We start from the raw sequence: 20,671 nt of genomic DNA, 5'->3' as shown, positions 1-20,671 counted from the left end.
ATTAAATGGGCCAAAATCGCGCAAAAAAACAGCCGTGGTGCCTCGACTCGATCCACTCTCTACGACGAATCTAGTACTAGTAGTAGATCTACTAGCTGAGTCAAGTGCTCAGCATCATGTCAGTCATCACCACTCTCCAGTACTCCTGCCCCAGCCTCTGGTATGCGTTGCCAGTAGATCTACTACCCATAGTCTAGCCAACACTAGCGATAGTAGATCTAATAGTAATACTAGTGACTAGTGGCCACGTAACGACTTACGTAGTCGTTTGTAGTGTGTAGATTCTACAGCCAGTAGATCTACACTACAGCCAGTACAGGCTGTTCTCGCAGCTTGCTGGGCCATGGGGATCCCACTGCATGCATGCACTTGGTCGGCGCGGGCTTTGTGGTGACTCTGACTGACACGAGTTACGTGAGTAAAATAATAGTACAAGTGCATGGTGTGATTTTCACGGGTCCCACACACAAAATAATGTTGCGCACAACGCTCGTACCCGCAGTTACTTATAACCCGCGGGCGGCGGCCGTGCCAGGTATACTAGTATGTACCAGGGAGTCATAGACCCTTGAGTGCTACTAGTACACACGTAGAGTTTATATGACTGTACATGTACGACTGCAAGTGCGAGATCTCCGTGTGAACCTACCCGCCGGTACCATGATTGTACCAGTTCGTGTGCGATTGTAACTACTTTACCCAAAAATACGCTCTTTTTGCGAAGGCATTGGACCGATCTGATTGATCGGTAAATAATTTAAAATAATTATAAAATCGTCATCTTCATGGCTTTTGGTTCATGTATGTTTATTATATTAGAGCTGCAATTTTTGTATTCTATTATTTCTTCTAGTAAGTTCTACATCATCAGTACATGTACATGTACATGTATAATTGAGGTTCATGTAATTAGTTACCGTTCAACACGATCATTTCACTAATATTTTTAAATATTAGTGAAATGATCCTGTTGAACCTCAATAATAAAATAAGAATAACAACCTTTGTTTGCCAATGGAATATACATGTACGTGTACTACGTGTACAATGTACATGTATATGTTGTGTAGTCAAAGGGTTTTTGAGAACCTTTTCACGCTAGCTAGTGTACTGTACTGATATGTGTGCACGATAGGCCTTGGCGGATAATGCTCGAAAAGGTGGCAGATTCTGCTTTTTTTGCACCGAAATTGGCAGAACCATACAAACCTTATGGCGGGCAATTCCTCGAATTCTGCTCCATTTCTTTATCCACATACCAAACATGCATGAAACTTACCAGAAAAAGTACCGAATTCTGCCAATTTTTCTGCCGGCATTATCCGCCAAGGCCTAGTGCACGATTGTATACAATCATCATGCTACTGACTATGTAGTACTAGTACGGGTAGTAGTAGTAGTAGTAGTAGTAGTAGTAGTAGTAGTAGTAGTAGTAGTAGTAGTAGTAGTAGTAGTAGTAGTAGTAGTAGTAGTAGTAGTAGTAGTAGTCAGTACAGACTCAGTACCACTACCAGGGTCGGGGAGGAGCTGCAGCTACCCGGAGCCGTGTTGTGTGTAGATCTACCTACTATTGTACTACTATTCTAGTAAAGGCTATTCAGTATAATTCACTGATCTGATTCTGTACACCAGGTACAGGTATACACGCAGACTCGCAGACACTTCGACTACCGGTACTACTGAGTACTAGTACTACCGGTACTTAGTACAGAGTGTAGTCAACCCACGTCCGCGCGCTCGGTCGACGTCGTGTATCGACGATGCACTTCTTCCATGACCATAATTGCCAGTCAGAGAGTCCGGCCGACCGTATCATACTTCATAGACAGGCGTGTGTGCTTTTGACTACAACAAACTGTCAGTGTACATGACTGTACGACTCGTACATCCTACCCACGAGCTGAGTGAGTGGGAATGCAACGCTATGCCGCATGCCGTCACGTTACAGGTTACGGGGGAACCAACTACAGTCATCAGGACAAAGGATCATAATCGGTCTACTCATTGCATGCTCGTTCTAACTACAATCATGTACTGTACTTCCAAGCAGAGAGTTATGTACACTGCACTCAAACAAGAGATTCAAGTCAAGAACTGAGTGCAGCCCGCTGAACTCTCGCACCGACCCGGAGCGGAGTACTCGAGTCTAGGCCTTGACGGATTATGCTAGCATAATATTTCGCATAATTCCTACCAAAATCGAATAATCGCATAATTCGAGGCAAATTGCATACGAATCGCATAAAATTGTAATAATCCGCCTGTTCGCATCAAATAATTCCATACAGTTGTACTACAAGTACGAGTACAAGTAGATGCACTAGGAAGTTGTAGGTTTACGACTCCCTTGATAACATGTCCAGTCCACTACAATCAGTGATGGTCGTAGCTAGGTCGGACAGTGCGTTGACCCCGTTGAACTTTTGCTACTACAGTACAACGCCCTCTACAAAAAAATTCACCTGTTATTTTGCACAGAACCATTATGCATTAGGGCCTGGTCAGACTGCGGCAAAATCGAAATAATCCTGGGATTATAATCCGAATCTCCATAGTAACTTGCCGCCAGAGCGGCAAAAGCGAGAGTTGACGCTCCAAAAAAAAAGCAAGAACGGGCCACGCTTTTCCGCTCCAAACAGGATTTGACGCTGATACGCCATTGACGCTGATAATCACTGATTTTTTCATCTCGATATCGAGGAGCTAATTGGCCACGGACAACAACAAAACTCATAAGGATGGTTGCAAGGATTGCACTGAAGGTGTTGGCGATCCCAAGGTGAAGGAATTTGACGTCGTTCGTGGAGATTACCACTTGACGCTCAAAATGAAGTTTGAATTTTCATTCTCCCCACATGTGTAGTGTGATCGCGATTCAAATTCTGGACGCTGTTCTGTTTTCGTCAGGCAACCAAAAGTTGCCGCAGTCTGACCAGGCCCTTAGCAGCATATGTGAGCATAATGCGGCATATTATGATAACTTTTAGCATAAAAATAGCATAATTCTGCAATTTTTTCAGCAATGCGAAAAGTATAATTTCACGAAAATATTAGCATAATCCGTCAAGGCCTATGAGTATGGCCTAGCGGAGTCTCTCTCTGCGTGACCATGGTGACAGTGTGTCAGTGATGATAAAACCTCTTCTACGGGCAAACAAACACAATTATTATTGTTTCCTATGATGGATGATTGGAACGCAACTCACATACTGAACACAATTGCACGAATTGTGACGAAAGGTAGAAAGTGGTAGAGAGTGGTGAGGACCCCACTCGAATACAATGTACAGGAGTGAGAACTGAGATAGAAGGAGGGAGGCCGTACATGTGCATGTAACAATATTAATAGTGTATAATTATTATTATCATAGAAAGGAAAGGAAATGCGCTGTGACATTACAATAATTACATGAAGGCTAGTTTGTGTGTTTCTGAACATTCAAGCGATGCCAACGCGAATCCCGCGAATTATTATTATTATTACATGTCTGTCACCTACATGTACATGTAGCAATTTGTGTGATTGACTCGACTAGTCTGCTAGAACTGAGTCGACAGTGCTTTTACACGTACACCGTGATTCGTGGAATCGACATTTTTATTTAACAGCATGCTGTCCGCAGATCGAGTACTCAATTTTAACGATAATTATTATTATCACAGAACTGACAGGGATGAGACATTCAACGACCTGTACTATCATGTACTTATGTACATGACTACATGTTGCTCCATACTTAGGTCACAAAGATGCAAGTCCAGTTTTGCCGGACCCCTCTCTTAGCTGACCCTCTATCTACATGTACTTTCATAATGACGTAGTGTACATCGTACATGTGACAGTCAGTTTGAGTAGTGATATACAAACTGGAGTTGCCGGTGAGGTGCTGACTGCTCAGCCCACCAAGGCCCAGGGAAGCCAGCGACACAAAAAGAGTTCACAATGGCGGGAAAAGCTTTGTTCTGTTGGTACTCCCAGTCCTAGGTTCAACTGGGCCAATCATCAGACAACATACTGTGACATAGTGGGTCAGGGCTGATTAGATGGTGCCTAGGGCCGAAGGGCACACTGTGCAATGTTCCTGGCTGCAACCATAAACCCGTTTTCAGAGACTCTACAAACCAGTGTATGGGTGGCGTGCAGGCAGGAACATTGTTCTCAACTCAGTGTTTCCTTCGCCCTGTGAGCTGTTAATGTTAATACCTGCTGCTGTTGTCCTCAAGTGTGCATAGGTAACAGCGTCTTCGCCGTCCTACTAAGTATTCCGATGTACTCCGTGTGGTGTACACCAGGTGTGCATTGGGGGGTCGATTCACATGGCTTCGCCAGTTGTGTGGATTAGACAGTTATCTGGCGCTTGTCTTGATCTGTTTCAATCAGAATCAGATCCGCTACATCACACGTCATCAGTTTGCTATAAAGAGAAAATCTGTGGGTGCACATCCAGTGCATTTGCAGATTTGCGTGCTTCTCTTGCGACGGGCGTATTACATGGTACATGCTGTGTGTGAGTCAGTCAGTCAGTCCAGTCAAATTCAAGTCGACAGGAAAAGCGCAAGCTCCCACCTAGAAAGCGACACATTATTCTCTTAAAGTATCGCCGAAGTCGCAACAATTTCTTCTTCACACTGCTGTCCCCAGCGCGGGCTTGCGAATTACATGACTGCATGTACAAGTAGATGGTTGGGAAGTGCCGGGGTGAATTTCTGAGAGTGAGTGAGGACGGTGAAAATTCAGGCTACACTCACATGTAGATTCCTGCAAGACAGAAGTGGAACAGGATGTTTTCCGAGTTATTTTCAAGCAACATTTCTGCTATATCTATGTGAACTGTTCAATTATATGGTTGGGAAGTAACAACAATGCGAATAACCAACGGTCCTCAGCGTCACCTCAATGAGCGAGACTCAATCACGCTGCTGTCTGGAGTTCGCGAGGTAGTTGCCGCGCTGGAAATGGTATGTCACTGTAAGTTGGTATTCGTAGTGATGTCTTGGCTCGGAGAGCACTATTGCAGTGCTCTCGGAGAACACTTTTCATTAGCCTACAACTCAAGCTCCCCGTTAGGAGCTGCATCTGCCACCCTGCTATCACGGCCTTCACAGGCATGGTGCTGGCCTTGCACAAGCGAAACTTCCTAAACTGGTTCTGTTTCTCAATACAATTGTGTAGCCGGTTGAAACGTGGACGGACGAACTTTTAAGTTAAAATTTACAAAGCTAAACTGGTGAGGGATGAACTCCCCGAAACACTGTGTATTGAGCAGGGTGTGGTGCTTTCTTGCAGGTTTGTCGAGTGGAAGGTTCGAAGGACTTCTCGTGTGCTCTGGATGGCAGTCATGAGTCAGTGAAGCGAGAGTTCAAGTTGGCGGGTACGAGCTCCTACATAGCCCGTAGGGAGCAACACACAATTCCGGAGATAATTCCCAAAGTATCGCCGAAGTCTCAGTCACCGCTGCTTCACATTGTTGTTCCCAGCGCCGGCTTGCGAATTTTATGGTTTGAAAGCAACAGCGTTGTGAATGGCCAACGGTCCTCAACGTTTGTTCAGCATCTACTTAGCGACACTGACGTACGCTGCTGCCTGGAGTTCGCGAGGTGTTTGTCGCGCTGGAAACTGAGTGTCACTGTAAGTTGGTATGGCTAGTGATGTTTTGTCACTGTAAGTTGGTATCCCTAGTGATGTTTTGGCTCAGAGAACACTACATAATGCAGTGCTCTCGGAGCAGAAATTTCGTTAGCCTACTCAAGCTCAACTGATGGCGGCGGGGTGAATTTCCCGAAATACTGTGTATTGAGTAGGGAGTGGTGCGTCCTTGCAGGTTTGCCGAGTGGAAGGTTCGATGGACTTCTCGTGTGCTCTGAATGGCACGGTCGTGAGCCAGTCAAGTGAGAATTCAAGTCGGCAGGAAAAGCGCGAGCTCCCACGTAGGGAGCGACACACAATCCCCCAAGTACAAAAAGTACATGTGTCGCCGAAGTCGCAGCACCTCTTCTTCACATTGTCTTGTGTTTTAATAAATTTGAGAGTACATAATATACACTCCTCACAGCACTGTCCATTTTTAAACCCATCCTATGGCCTAGCCAGTTTGCCCACTTCATGAATGCATTCCTGATGATGGTTATTTTATGACCGAAACGTTGAAACACCTTTTCCTTAAAATTATAATTAATTTTAATGAATTTGTGAAAAGCAGTGATTGAGTGTGAGTCGGTGTTGCTCACAACCCACATAATATAATCACTGTTTTGAGAAACCTCGGCTACGCCTTCGCAATCGGAAGTGTCACAGGTGAGAGGTGAGCACGGAAGGGTAAAAGGGGAACTATGCCACGGCCATGGTGTATAAATTCTGCCAGGACGATGAGCTATTAAAAGAGTCAAAGTTTTAACAGAAATATAACCTATCACGTGGTTGTGATCACGTGGGCTGTGAAATACTAGTAGAGTAAACAGCACATTGAGCGAGATACTTACTAGTATGCAGAATGAAGGCTGGCTACCGATGTGATTTTGGGAGGGAGACAATTCCATAGGGAACTGAATTTGAGCGGGCCACACGCTTGAACAGAGCAAATACATTGTAAGTCTGTGGTCACACCTCAGTCTCATCATGAGACACGACCTGCCTCAGTGCTGACGTCGTGATGTCGACCTCATGTCGACCTTATGGCACTACATGTACGTTGTTATGGACAGCAGCAGCAGCCAGGAATCATCCCATTGCACACGTCCTTGATCGGCCGTGCTTGTAATTGTGTCAGTATTGTGCATGTAATAATTTCGATTGTATGGGAATCATAGTTACTAGAGAAACATGCATCATGCAACTTTGACACGTCCTACTATGTACATGTACGTGCATGTACCTATCAACGATCTATCACTATCAGTACCGGGGAGTAGGATAGATACCCTGATAACGTGTGAACGTTAGAACGGTATGTACTTGCACACTATAATCATCGGCTTTCCTTCGTGTTCTGTCTTCTCTGTCCCCCGTCTCTCTCTCTCTCTCCTCTCTCTCTTCTCCTCTCCTCTCTCTCTCTCTCTCTCTCTCTCTCTCTCTCTCTCTCTCCTCTCTCTCTCTCTCTCTCTCTCTCTCTCTCCTCTCTCTCTCTCTCTCTCTCTCCTCTCTCTCTCTCTCTCTCTCTCTCTCTCTCTCTCTCTCTCTCTCTCTCTCTCTCTCTCTCTCTCTCTCTCTCTCTCTCTCTCTCTCTCTCTCTCTCTCTCTCTCTCTCTCTCTCTCTCTCTCTCTCTCTCTCTCTCTCTCTCTCTCTCTCTCTCTCTCTCTCTCTCTCTCTCTCTCTCTCTCTCTCTCTCTCTCTCTCTCTCTCTCTCTCTCTCTCTCTCTCTCTCTCTCTCTCTCTCTCTCTCTCTCTCTCTCTCTCTCTCTCTCTCTCTCTCTCTCTCTCTCTCTCTCTCTCTCTCTCTCTCTCTCTCTCTCTCTCTCCTCTCTCTCTCTCTCTCTCTCTCTCTCTCTCTCTCTCTCTCTCTCTCTCTCTCTCTCTCTCTCTCTCTCTCTCTCTCTCTCTCTCTCTCTCTCTCTCTCTCTCTCTCTCTCTCTCTCTCTCTCTCTCTCTCTCTCTCTCTCTCTCTCTCTCTCTCTCTCTCTCTCTCTCTCTCTCTCTCTCTCTCTCTCTCTCTCTCTCTCTCTCTCTCTCTCTCTCTCTCTCTCTCTCTCTCTCTCTCTCTCTCTCTCTCTCTCTCTCTCTCAATCCTTTTTTGAGAAACATGAAAATAATAAAATTATATACTTAGGGGAATTGTGTGTTAGTGAGAATTCAAGTCGGCAGGAATAGCGCAAGCTCCCACGTAGGGAGCAACACACAATTCCCCCAAGTATCGCCGAAGTCTCATCAACCTCTTCTTCACATTGTTGTCCCCGGCGCGGCTTGCCAATTAGCTGGTTTGGAGGCAATAACGTTGTGAATGGCCAACGGTCCTCAGCGTTTGTTCAGCAACTCCATGAGCGCCACTGACTCACACTGCTATCTGGTGTTCACGAGGTGTTTGTTGGGCTGGAAACGGAGCGTCTCTGTAAGTTTGTATCCCTGGTGATGTTTGTGCCTGGAGAGCACTATATAAGTGGTGCTCTTCAGGCACAATCTTCCTCAGCCTACTCAAGCTCAACTGATGAGGGGTAAATTCCCCGAAACACTGTGTATTGAGCAGGGAGTGGTGCTTTCTTGCAGGTTTGCAGAGTGGAAGGTTCCACGGACTTCTCGTATGCTCTGGATGGCGGCCGTAAGTCAGTCAAGTGAGCGTTCAAGATGGCAGGAATAGCGCAAGGTCCCACGTAGGGAGCAACACACAATTCCCCAAGTATCGCCGAAGTCGCACCAACCTCTAAGTACTATTATACTTAGCATGGGAATTGTGTGTCGCTTCCTACGCGGGAGCTTGGGCTTTTCCTGCGGATTTGAATTGACCATGTAGCGCTCTTGAAAACACCGCCATTCCGACAACAGGCTCTCAGCTGCATCAAATAGATAAATAAATAACTTTGCCAATATTTCGCCCATTGGGCATCATCAGGGCAGAAGGGGAGGCAAACACACGAAATATAAAGACGGATAATGCAGGCAGATGAATGTTCTAGAACTAACACATCGTGGTGACACCATTGGCAAGGCATTCTGAAGATATGTAGCGCTCTTCTAGCCTAAACAGCACTCGAGATAGTAACAGTGACACTCCGGTTCCAGCTCGACAAACACCTCACGACCTCCAGACAGCAGCAGCGTGTGTCAGTATCGCTCATAGAGATGCTGAACAACGCTGAGGATCAAGACTTCATCCCAATGATCACGAGAAATAATGGTTTTCACCTCTCACTATCTGTTTCACTGAAGACGCGATCATGTCTTTTACATGTACATGTAGTCGAGGTGGTGAAGCTGGTAAGAGATATTGCTGCGGCTTCAGAGACAGATTGCCTATGTGGTATGTGTTTGTACATCCCCTTCCTGCAAGTAACATGTTAGTTAGACAATGTGCAGCCGTTCTCCCTTTTTGTCCCAAACCAAAGCTCTTGCTGCAGCATTATATACAGCATTTTATGTAAGGTAGTTTTTGGAGCAATATGGTTAGTATTATACAAACTTTTTCGGAGCATTATCTACTGGGCCCTGATCTCGTTGCATGCATTATCATCGACTAATTCTCACCGGTAAAACAATTCAAATATACAGTATTGTGCACTGGTTTCTGCGTTATGTACAGACATGTTATCTGCTCGGCGAGTCTTTGAAAAAAGAACAAACACAAAAAAACAAGGGAAGAAGGCGAAAATAGGGAGGTTTAGTTCCCACGTATCGGAAACGCGTACGTGGGTGATCCACGTAAAGTAGATGAAGGGCACCCACGTTGCAATGTTGTGTTTAGTCACACGGAACAAACAAAAGCATAAAGCGAAAGGCCCAAACCTGGTCAAAGACGAAGCTACCCGGGCCTAAGAAGCTCATCCAATATTTTGATTTCGTGCTTCGGAAACTTCTTCAGCTGAGCACCCTCACAGCTCGCACAATGCGCTCCATTCTGATTTTCACCCACGTTCTGGCGGAACGTGGGTGAGCCTCCATACACGGTATGTCTTGAATCAGAAAACGCCTAGCGCCTGTACGTGGGTCACTGAGTATCACGTGGTACACACACGTAAAGTACCCACGGATTACGTGGGACTAAACCTCCCTATTGGCCCCTGCAGTCGGCGAACAAAGCGTTGGGTGTTTGGCCCCTTCTTTCACCTCCCTGAATCAGTTTTCAACAAGTAGAAATCGCTCGAGGATACCATCCTGAAGCTGTGTGCTGGATGATAAGTATGTCCTTTTCAAAGTGCAACAGTCGTTGGCACGGTTGCTAAAGTGGATTTGGAGATTTGCAGTGTATGAACTGTGGCCAGTCGTGTTTTGGGCGAAACTGAACGGTACGAAGTTGTCGAATTGGGCCTAATTTATTTGCCCTTGGCCTGAGCTAGGCACCGGCGGATTATGCCGGCATAATTATTGGCATAATTTGGTGGTTGAAATTTTGGAGCATAATTTGGCATCCTTTCGGAGGTAGGAGCATAACTGCATGATTGTATCACAGTTCTAGTACATGTATGTAGGCGACTCGTGTACAATGCACCTGATCAGTGCTGGTGGTCTGCATGGTGTTAGGCCTCGACCAAAATATGCTTGCGCATATTTCCGCATATTTTGTGAGACAGTTCATAAATGGCATATTGAGCGACAAAGGGAATATTGGAATGAAGCCAGCATATAATTCAAATACCGTACTGGCAATATATGTTGCCGTGTAACGCGTAACGCAGGGGGGTGCGGCGTAACGCGCGACCAGGCTAGTGCGACACATTTTCGTTGAGTTCGTAACGCGCGTCCTGTGGGGTGCGGCGACCCTGAGCCAGCCGCTATCGGAGTAAAAAAACAAAAAAACATGCATGTGTTTTGAAGACCACACGGGACCATAATCCGCGTCTTCTTTCCTAAAAAACAATTTTTTTGATTGTCGGATATCCGTGTGAACGGCCGAAAACGGAACAAACGACGTTACGTGACGGAAAACGAGGCCAGCACCATGCGCCAGCAGCCCGTTTCTATTTTTTTTAGTCCTTGTCGTCCTTGAGCCTCTTGTACGGGCAAAATAACACATCATTTTGTGAAGAATCAACACATCAAACGAATCATGAAGAAAAGCTATTCGATATGCGCAATTGTACATGTATGCACCCCTGCATGCCGGCAACTAAAATAAAATAAAAAATAAACCCGACCGACCGACCCTGGTACGGCCGTACGGATGAGTGAAGTGACCCGAAACAACGAATTAATTCTATTTGTAGGTGGCCCTACGTCGTTTGTTTGAAACTCCGAGTGCCTCTGATTTGCCGCCATAATTATTGTCAATATTGACGAGTCGAGTAGCATGCCAGCAATGCATGCCACGGAGCCGAAAGCTGTTTATGCACATAATTATATGTACCCACGGCATGGAACACCAAGCATCGTTCGTTGTAACCATGGTAACTAAGATAGCTCTATTCGAACCGTTCGGAACTAATAATGAGCACTCTACCGAGCCGGACAACGAACGATGCTTGGTGCTCTGTGCCGTGTGTAAGATAGCTCTATTCGAACCGTTCGGAACGAATATTGAGCACTCTACCGAGCCGGACAACGGACGATGCTTGGTGATCTCCATGGTCTCTGCCGTGTGTTAGATCGCTCTATTCGAACCGTTCGGAACGAATGTTGAGCACTCTACCGAGCCGTAGGACTCTCATTTGCACAATGTACTGTACAAGGTGGAAGCGGAGCAAGGTCGGAAATGCATTCGAAAATTCGGCATGTTTGTTCAGAAAACGCTCACTTTGCCGAAAGTATTTCGGAAGAATTTGCTTGTAAAAGAGCGCTTGTGCGTGATTTATCAGTTCAAAGAGGTTTCTTATCTCGGCATGGCTTCGCAGGCGTCTTCGGCGACATCAGCATCGTCAGCTACCTCTGATTGCTCCTCTCGAGACATTGTCTGTCTACTCCCTTTCGCCTGGAGTGTTCTCACTATCATCTGTGTGGCTGAAAAGACAAGGCGATACGCATAAATACTGTAATAAAGTACACTGTATTTATATAATTGTTTTCCTTGGAAAATATTTTTAAAAATACGCATAAAATTTGACTTGGCTATGGTCCATGAGTTGGTTCTTCTGAGACAACTGAGGAGGCAGATTTGGCCTTTGAGTCTTTGGGCGATCAAAGACAAAGGTTCGGGGAAAAAGGAGCACGGGACTGGACATTGCTGATATCATGATGCTGGAGCTCACGAAATGAAAACGCATGATGTTCGACTTGCAAAACAAACGTTCATTCGAAAATTCGACATTTTTAATGTTCGACAAAATGACCGTCGATTCGGAATGCAAACCCTCACTATTTTCGCTCCGGTCTCGAGAATTTCTCGTACGATCCCATATTGGCTTAGTACTAGTAGTAGAGTCTACATAGGGCATGTTCGTTTGGTAGGATCGGGATCCCGATCCACCAGATCCACTGGATTCGCAGCCTTTCGATTGGTCGAATCCGGATCCGGATCCTTCGGATTTGGATCCGGTCAACCCACCTCGGGGAGCAGGGTTGACCGGATCCAACGGATCCAAATGTGACCTTTGTGCGTATATGGCGGGTAAAACTCGTTTTTGTACACATTGTGGTACGCACACGTGGATCGAGATACAGCTTGCTGACTTTTTGTACAACTGGCGCTGTGAGTACGACTTTTTATTACTTCGTCCACATGGCAACAGTCAAGGCTCAAAAAAGTGTCCAGTTGACTCTGAAGGATCCGACGGATCTGAGATCTGGATCCCGATCCCGATCCTTACCAATCGAACATGCCCTCAGTAAATCTACTACGAGTCGAGTTGTTGACCAGGCATAGTGCAGAAAGAGGAAATCGCAAAATTAAAGGGGAAGTATACCCTAAAATCAAATTTTCACCAGTTGTAGTCTTCGGGGTGCTGAGTCGAATGGTCTTGGTCCGAGGAAGCTGAGACGCTCCCTTCCTACTTGAATCCCAATCGAACTCGCGCACTTCCACCGAAACTGGGTGACTGCGCCCTACTAGATGGGGATTTGTATGCAAAATGTCACTAAAAGCGCCATTTCGTTCTTATAAAAGCACGGATGACCGCGATTGGCCCATATGTTGTAGTCTTTTGGACGCTGAGTCGACTGATTTTGGTCCGAAAAGGCTGCGATGCAGCGTTCCTCCTTTATTCCCAATCGAACATGGTTGAACAAGCGGTCACGTGCTCCTGCGTACGCCAGTCACCTGGTCACCGTGCCTGCAGGGTACAACTTACTAGCCTGTTTGACCTTTTTTGGGTGCAGTCCTGTCACTCGAGTTGAACTCGAGTTGAACCTTGGTGTGAAAGTTCTCGCCTGCTGGCGCGGTGACCAGGTGATTTGGGCACCCAGGAGCACGTGACCGCTTGTTCAACCATGTTCGATTGGGAATAAAGGAGGAACGCTGCATCGCAGCCTTTTCGGACCAAAACCAGTCGACTCAGCGTCCAAAAGACTACAACATATGGGCCAATCGCGGTCATCCGTGCTTTTATAAGAACGAAATGGCGCTTTTAGTGACATTTTGCATACAAATCCCCATCTAGTAGGGCGCAGTCACCCAGTTTCGGTGGAAGTGCGCGAGTTCGATTGGGATTCAAGTAGGAAGGGAGCGTCGCAGCTTCCTCGGACCAAGACCATTCGACTCAGCACCCAGAAGACTACAACTGGTGAAAATTTGATTTTAGGGTATACTTCCCCTTTAATGATGAGTGCACCTACTGTGACCTAGTACCTGTCGACACGGCCGGCCCGTGATAGTTTTTTGGCCGTAGTTTCTTTCTTCCTAGCGACGTTACGCACCCCTTCCCCCCCCCCCCCCCCCCACACACACACAACATTGCGTGATGTTTTGCAGTGTGCACGCCTGTTTCGTGGGCATTCGGCTTTGACGGGGAATTTCTTTCTCCACGCTCTCGCTGGTTGAATCCTTGCTGTTCGGAGCTCAGTGTAAGGAGGTAAGTGTCAGGGTTAGTTTCTTGCAAGTGAGCCATGTCGATGAAATAATGTTTGACCGCCATTGGAGAGAAAGTTTTTACCATCACCAATGGCCGTAGACGCTTGTCATGACATGAGGCTACATGTACATGTTCAGAAAGTTGTACGTGTAGGAGTAAGATGCATTCTAGCTCCAACTTTGGCTGATTTTGTCTTGTTTTATACGGGTTCGCCATGCCCATGTCAACCAGGTCTAAAGAAAGCGGAGATCTAGTACGACCCCGATTGCCCAAAGTGGTTCTCCGAGCACTGGTATGGACGGTTCTGTTGACGTCACGCCTTTATTTGGCGAAAACGGCTCTTCTGGATGCCAAATTGATGTGGCCTCGTCTAACTTGCCTGCTAACCGTAAGTACTCATGCATGTGTCATGACCATGGATGTTGCGGTGGCGAATCTTTCATGGGGATCATGAGTAAATTGATCAAGGAATTGGCTGCCATGAAAGAAGCTGTTGTTGACAACAATTCCCTGAGAATCGAAGTGGCGGCACTCAGGGAGGAAGTTCAGAAATTGCGTACGAGTATATGTACCCCAACAGGCCAGTCCACGTCCTCCACGACCACATCAGTGATCAACCCACGCACATCTGACTGAGGGCCTGCTACACGCAACTCGTATTCAAATGCTTGCAGCTCAGGGGTTACAACTGACACAAGTACACCATGCGAACCAACATGTGCTCCCGTACCGGTCGAACCTGAGTGGGAGGATGTTGAACGGAGAAAACCGCGAAACCCTGCACGCACGTTGGCAAATAGGACTACCGCTGCTAGCCGTGACGCAGCACACAAGCCAGGCCAGTCCACTGTCACCTCGTATTATCAGCACAAACCTAAAGCTCCTGCAAGTTTTCGTGGAGCCCCTCGGAGAAAATGCCGCGCAATCAAGAGTCACCTTGGCAATGTCCACATGGGATGTAGTGCTGATTCCATAGTAGGTTGGTGCGAGAAAAAGACCTGCCAGTCATGAAGTGCAGTGTGTCAGAATCCCGGTACTTCGGACTGGCGTACGCACATGTTGTGATCCCAGCAGATCAAATCGACAAAGCCCTGCAGGAAGACTTCTGGCCAGCGGAGGTGCGTGCACGAGAGTGGAGATTCGCCTTGGATAAGATAGCTTCAGCTTCAGCCACATCATGAATGCCGACACCCCACTAAACCCTAATGCAATCCCATTCCATCCTAGACCACACACCCCTAATTTAGCCCCTTTATCGAACAGCAACAACGGCCTTAGTCTTAATCTTAGAGTAGGGTTCCTCAATGTGTGCACCTTTTTAATAAAAAGCGTGAAGTTGAGGATTTCATACTATCTCAAAACATTGACGTCATGATACTGGCGGAAACCTTTCTATCTATCTCTACCGCACACAGCTTGCTCAGCATACCTAACCATCCACTTTTCCGGAGGGATCGTCCCAGTCATGGAGGTGGCCTAGCAGCCTATGTCCACAATCGCTTTCAAGCACAAGTGGTGGGAGACCACACCAACATAGAACTTTTGCTACTGGAGATCAGAAGTCATCGAAACCGGATTCTCCTAGGAGGAGTGTATCGACCTCCAGGCACGCCAGTACAATTTTGGCAGGACTTGTCCAACGCAGTTGACACAGCAGCGGCGTCAATGCCATCGTCCCCACTGATTTTAACGGGTGACTGCAATGTCGACGTAAGCCGGCGCCAAGCCCCTCAGCTCGACAATTTACATCGCTTCTGCGACCAGTTCAATATCAGCAACGAGGTGCAGGACACTACCCGCATTGCCCCCCACGGCAGCAGAACAACACTGGATCTCGCCCTAGCTGTGGATGGAGCGATAACCTCCTGCACGGTTCTCCCTTGTACCATCAGCGACCACTTTGCGGTCGTAATTGACCTACCTTTCAAGTGCACTGTGGAACCTCCTGCTGTCAAGTGTGGTCGTAACCTAGCAAGGATCGATATGAACCGATTCGCTCATGACTTGCATCATTGCGACCTGGAGAATGTTTCAACCGCTCAGACTGTGGATGCCATGTGGTATTCTTGGACTGAGAAGATTGTTTCCGTTTTGGACGAGCACGCTCCTGTCCGAACGTATCGGCCTAAATCTTCCTCCCGCACGTCCTGTCCTTGGAAATTACCTGCCCTCCACGACGCTATTCTACTTCGCAACGCAGCACATCGTCGCTGGCGAGCCTCGCCGACTGACATGGATCTGCGAACTGTATTCACATCAGCACGAGCCGAGGCTAAGCGAATGTCCCGACGCCTCAGGGCCCAGTACTACAAGAATCTTCTCACACGGAGTCAGGTAAATGCGCGCCTCACTTGGAAGACAATAAACGAGCTCAGCGGCCGGACCAAAACTTCCACTCCACCCTCTGTCAGTATAGAAGCACTCAGCGAGCAATTCAGTGGAGTAGTCTCCGATCCAAGTAGACCTGTGCAGCTATCCTTACCTTGTGGTCCGTCACCACGGGAACCTTTGCGGGAATTCCAGGCCACTAGTGTTGAGGAGGTATTCACCTTTCTCGTGAGACTCGATGCTCGTAAAGCTGAGGGCAGCGACAGTATTCCGGCATTCATCCTGAAGCATTGTGAAGCAGCCCTCGCCCCGTCGCTATCCATATTAATTAATGCATCCCTTTCGTCTGGCATTGTGCCTGTCTCCCTGAAGATTGCAAATGTTCGACCCCTATTTAAGTCTGGTGACAAGAACGCATCGCGCAATTACCGTCCCATATCTTTGCTGCCAATAGCATCGAAGATCTTGGAGAAGATAGTCCACAAACGCCTGTGTGACTTATTACAAACCCATTCACTTTTGCCCGCCAATCAGTTTGCGTACCGGCCACAACACTCCACGGAAGATGCCTTGACCTTGGCCATGGACCGCTATCTGTCGTCAGCAGACCACCAGCTACATACTGGCGTAGCACTAGTGGACATGAGCAAGGCATTCGATAAAGTACGGCACCAGCTCATGATCCAAGATTTGTTTGCTTTGGGTGTATCTTCGACTGCATTGCGTTGGTTTGCGAGCTACTTCACGGACCGTCGACAGAGAGTAGTTCTGGCGAGTGGGCAGTGCTCGGGCCTAACTGCATGCGAGTGTGGAGTCCCTCAGGGTAGTGTACTGGGTCCTTTGCTGTTTTCACTATATACCATGGACGTCCATAGCGTCACCAGCCCAGCACACTCCCAGCTGTTTGCGGATAACATCCTTCTCGACACCGCAAGCAGATCCGTAGCAACCCTAAATCAAGTCTTATCAGTTGCTGTGTCAAACTTGGCTGACTACCTGCACGGGAAAGGCCTGGTTTTAAACCCTGACAAGACGCAGGTCTTAGCCATTGAGGCATCACGCCGTAGTACCCTGGAACTCAACGTTAACTGCAACGGGACGCCTCTCACCCAGACCACCACTGCTCGCTTTCTGGGCCTACAGATCGATTCCTGTCTTCGGTGGGACGCGCAGGTCTCCAGCATAGTACGTAAAACTTCCCAGAAGCTAACCACCCTGAGAACCATCCGCCCGTCGCGATCTGAACGCCAGTCGCTCCTCTTCTATTCTGCCCTTATACTTCCTGACATGCTTTATGGATCAAACGCGTTCTTCTCTGCCCTCACGGCTCAGCAGCGGCACCAGCTCACTGTCCTCGACAAGCGATGTGTTCGCTGCGTAGCCAATCTGCCCTTCCCGTCCCATACCACTCCTATATACACTCGCCTTTCCCTGACCCCTGTAATTGAACGTGCCAAATGCAAACTTCGTTTCCTTATGCACCGTGTCCACACCAGCAGCATCAGCCCTCTTCTGAAAGATAGAGTAGCCCTCCAACCTCCCAGTAACACCCGTGGCAATGACAATTGCAAATACGTTGTTCCGCTAACTCGGCGAACATCTGGCGACAGCCGACCATTGGTTTCCGCGCTGAAGCTTTGGAACACCCTGCCACAGGAACTCACGTCCACTCGTCGTCCAACCCCGTTTAAAAGATTGCTGAAAGTGTTTTTCTACGGTTAATATGGCCGAATAGCACCTCCCTCTGGCATAGGTCCTCATCTTCCTATTTCTCTCTGATTGTTACTTTGTTCGAACTTGACTTGTAAGTATATAATAAATGTAGAGCCGAAGGATTTATTGCAATTACATACCAGTATAAAAACTGAGGTCCGCCGAGGTTTTTTATAACTGGTATGTAATTGCAATAAATCCTGAGGCTACTACATTTATTATACATATGTTGACCTTCACTTTCCCTAAAAAGGAGTAGTTTATAAACAGTATTTATTGGCCCTAGTGGTATTTTATAAACAGTATTTATTGGGTCAAAAGCCAATAAATACTGTTTATAAAATACCACTAAGGCCAATAAAATTAATACTGTTTATAAAATACTCCTTTTTAGGGAAAAGTGGAGTGCTACATGGAAAAGTACAGTGGTATTTATTGAGTCAAAGCAAATTTATATGAATTTGCTACTGTTGATGGTGTGGTCACTAATGAGTGTGGGTATTTATCAAAGGTCAATATATTTGATAAATATGGTGGTAAAGACACACCTGGCAGTATGGCGGTAAACACACGCCTGCCCACACACGCTCTCAATATATTTACCGGTATAAATACTTTTGACTGTTTTCTCATTTTCGCAAGTGAAGCTTTATCGAGCCACACTTTTTATTCTATCGCCATCATAATATTGGGCATCAATGGCCGTTTGGTTTGCGATGTAAAATAAAACTTCACACAAACAAACAAACATGTGACCTATACATACTAGGCTATGGTGCAACTGTAAGGCAAAATCCGAGTGCGAATTTCGCTACAAAATAGTCTGATTGAATCTCAACTGGCAAGTAGAGTGGTATTACTGTGTAAGGAGTGATTTGACAGCCCATTCTGGTAAACTGGCATGAAAACCTGCTCTTTTTCCAGATTTTCCTTACAATGTACATTGCACGGTCATAGGGTACAATCATGTACTTAGCCCTTGGCGGATTAGGGGTCGTCTGGGGTTACCGATTGTTTTTACAAAACGAAAAGTTTTAGTAATTTTCAGCCCCCACCCACCCACCCACCTTTTCTGCAGGTAAAACGAATTTCAATAAAATATTGATGTCAATTTTCGACATCCAGCAATAACTGGGCATTCTCCATCAGCATTCAATAATTATTTTCAAAACGAAACTCCATCAAACCCACCCACCCACAAACGAAAACATTTCGTTTTGAAAATATTATTGGTAACCTTGGACGGCCCCTTATGCTCCGTGAATTGCTGAATTATGCTTCTCATTATGCCCAAATTTTGCCAGTGATTACGCTACATTATACTGGAATTATGCCAATGATGGTGCTATGCTGTACCCTTGCAATCTTGTTGCACTTTGCAACGTTACAACGACTCTGGCTCCATGACGGCACGGTTTATAAGGGGTAACATTCACCAGGTTATTTCCTGTAACATGCCTAAATATGTCTGGAGCATTACTCTTCAGCCAGCATCGTAAGGGTATGCCGACCGTCTGGTCTCAGAAGTCCTTTTACGCCAGGGCATATTTTTAGACAAAGTCCGAAGATTATGCCAGCATAATAGAAATTATGCCAGCTTAGAATCAACTCGTAAAAACTCCAAGTCAATCTCCCATTGACACAAACCTCGTTTATTCAACATAATCATATCCTATCCAATAAAAACAGTTCATAAAAACAGTTCATAAAAACAGTTTATAAAAACAGCTTTTTAGGATCGGACCCAGTCCGCATAACCAAGAGAGCTAGCTCCCTCGGCTGCTGTTGGAATATGCAAGAATGGGCCTTCCAGATAAGGTCTAACAAGGAGAAGTGGCTAAAGTTATGAAATGAACACCGGTAATCATGGAGACAGACCACACTCTCATTGTAGATGTCGTGTCCGTGTGTTGCTATCTGTATTATATTCCGTCTGCTCCTACATGTATCTTTGTCAAGTGTTTGCCGTGGCGTCGATGTGTCTCGCCTATGAATAGCGTTGGGAAACATATCACTATTCATGCTTTCCTGGCTGGCTGCTCGCTCCCTTCGCTCCTTCAGCTTGCACGCTACTATAATTATAGCAGTATATAGCTCGATGCTTTGCGTCGATCCGTAGTTGTTGTTCTTGTTGCTTCTCGGTTGCTTGGAACTTGGTCCTAGAGTGAAGCTTTGGTCTTCTTGTGTGGTGAGGGTGAGGAATGGGTATCTGGACTCCTGGTATATTTCCGTAAAGAACCTGGAATTGTAGAATCCTGATCGTATGTCTGGCCCACTCCCCGGTCATGACATTTGGCGACCACGCCAGGATGTCCAGTGCCACTAACATTCCGAACCCTCGGCAGCGAGAGGGAGCGCTGCCAATAGCTATCGCTACCACACGGTCACCACAGCCCGTCCTGGGTACGACGATAAACTGCACCCTGGCGACCGCGGTTGGTCACCATCACCAACGCGCCCGTCCCGGAGCATGACGTTAAACTACTGGACGTAGCCAGAGCTGGAGAGGAGGTACATCGAGGAAGTCAAGATCAAGGCAACACGCAAACGGGAGCCGCGGATTTCAAGTGAAGTTAGTTCGGGTCAGTTACCAGTTCCTGGACACGTTTCTGGTCTTGTTACCCGTCTAGTCTTGATTTGTCTTATTCGTTCATAATGATAGTAACACAGAAGCAATCCCTGCAGGCTGACCAATAGCTTGTTCGAACGTAGTTGTAACGGCATAACTTATTTTTCTAACACTGCTGTGGCTGAGAGTCTGTGCAAGACTGGCGCATATGTTTTCTTTGGTTCTTGGGTCGGAAGAGGTTGGTTCCTCCTTTTCAAGTTTTCAAGAGTTTTATTGTTTTGCTTTTTTTTTCAGTGCCGGTACTTTTCTTCTGTTACGAGGACGTAACATGTTCGTAGGCGGGGGATATGTCGTGTCCGTGTGTTGCTATCTGTATTGTATTCCGTCTGCTCCTACATGTATCTTTGTCAAGTGTTTGCCGTGGCGTCGATGTGTCTCGCCTATGAATAGCGTTGGGAAACATATCACTATTCATG

This window comes from Sycon ciliatum, chromosome 8, assembly GCF_964019385.1.
Source record: "Sycon ciliatum chromosome 8, ocSycCili1.1, whole genome shotgun sequence".
Lineage (NCBI taxonomy): Eukaryota > Metazoa > Porifera > Calcarea > Leucosolenida > Sycettidae > Sycon > Sycon ciliatum.
Note: the sequence above shows the minus strand (reverse complement) of the source record.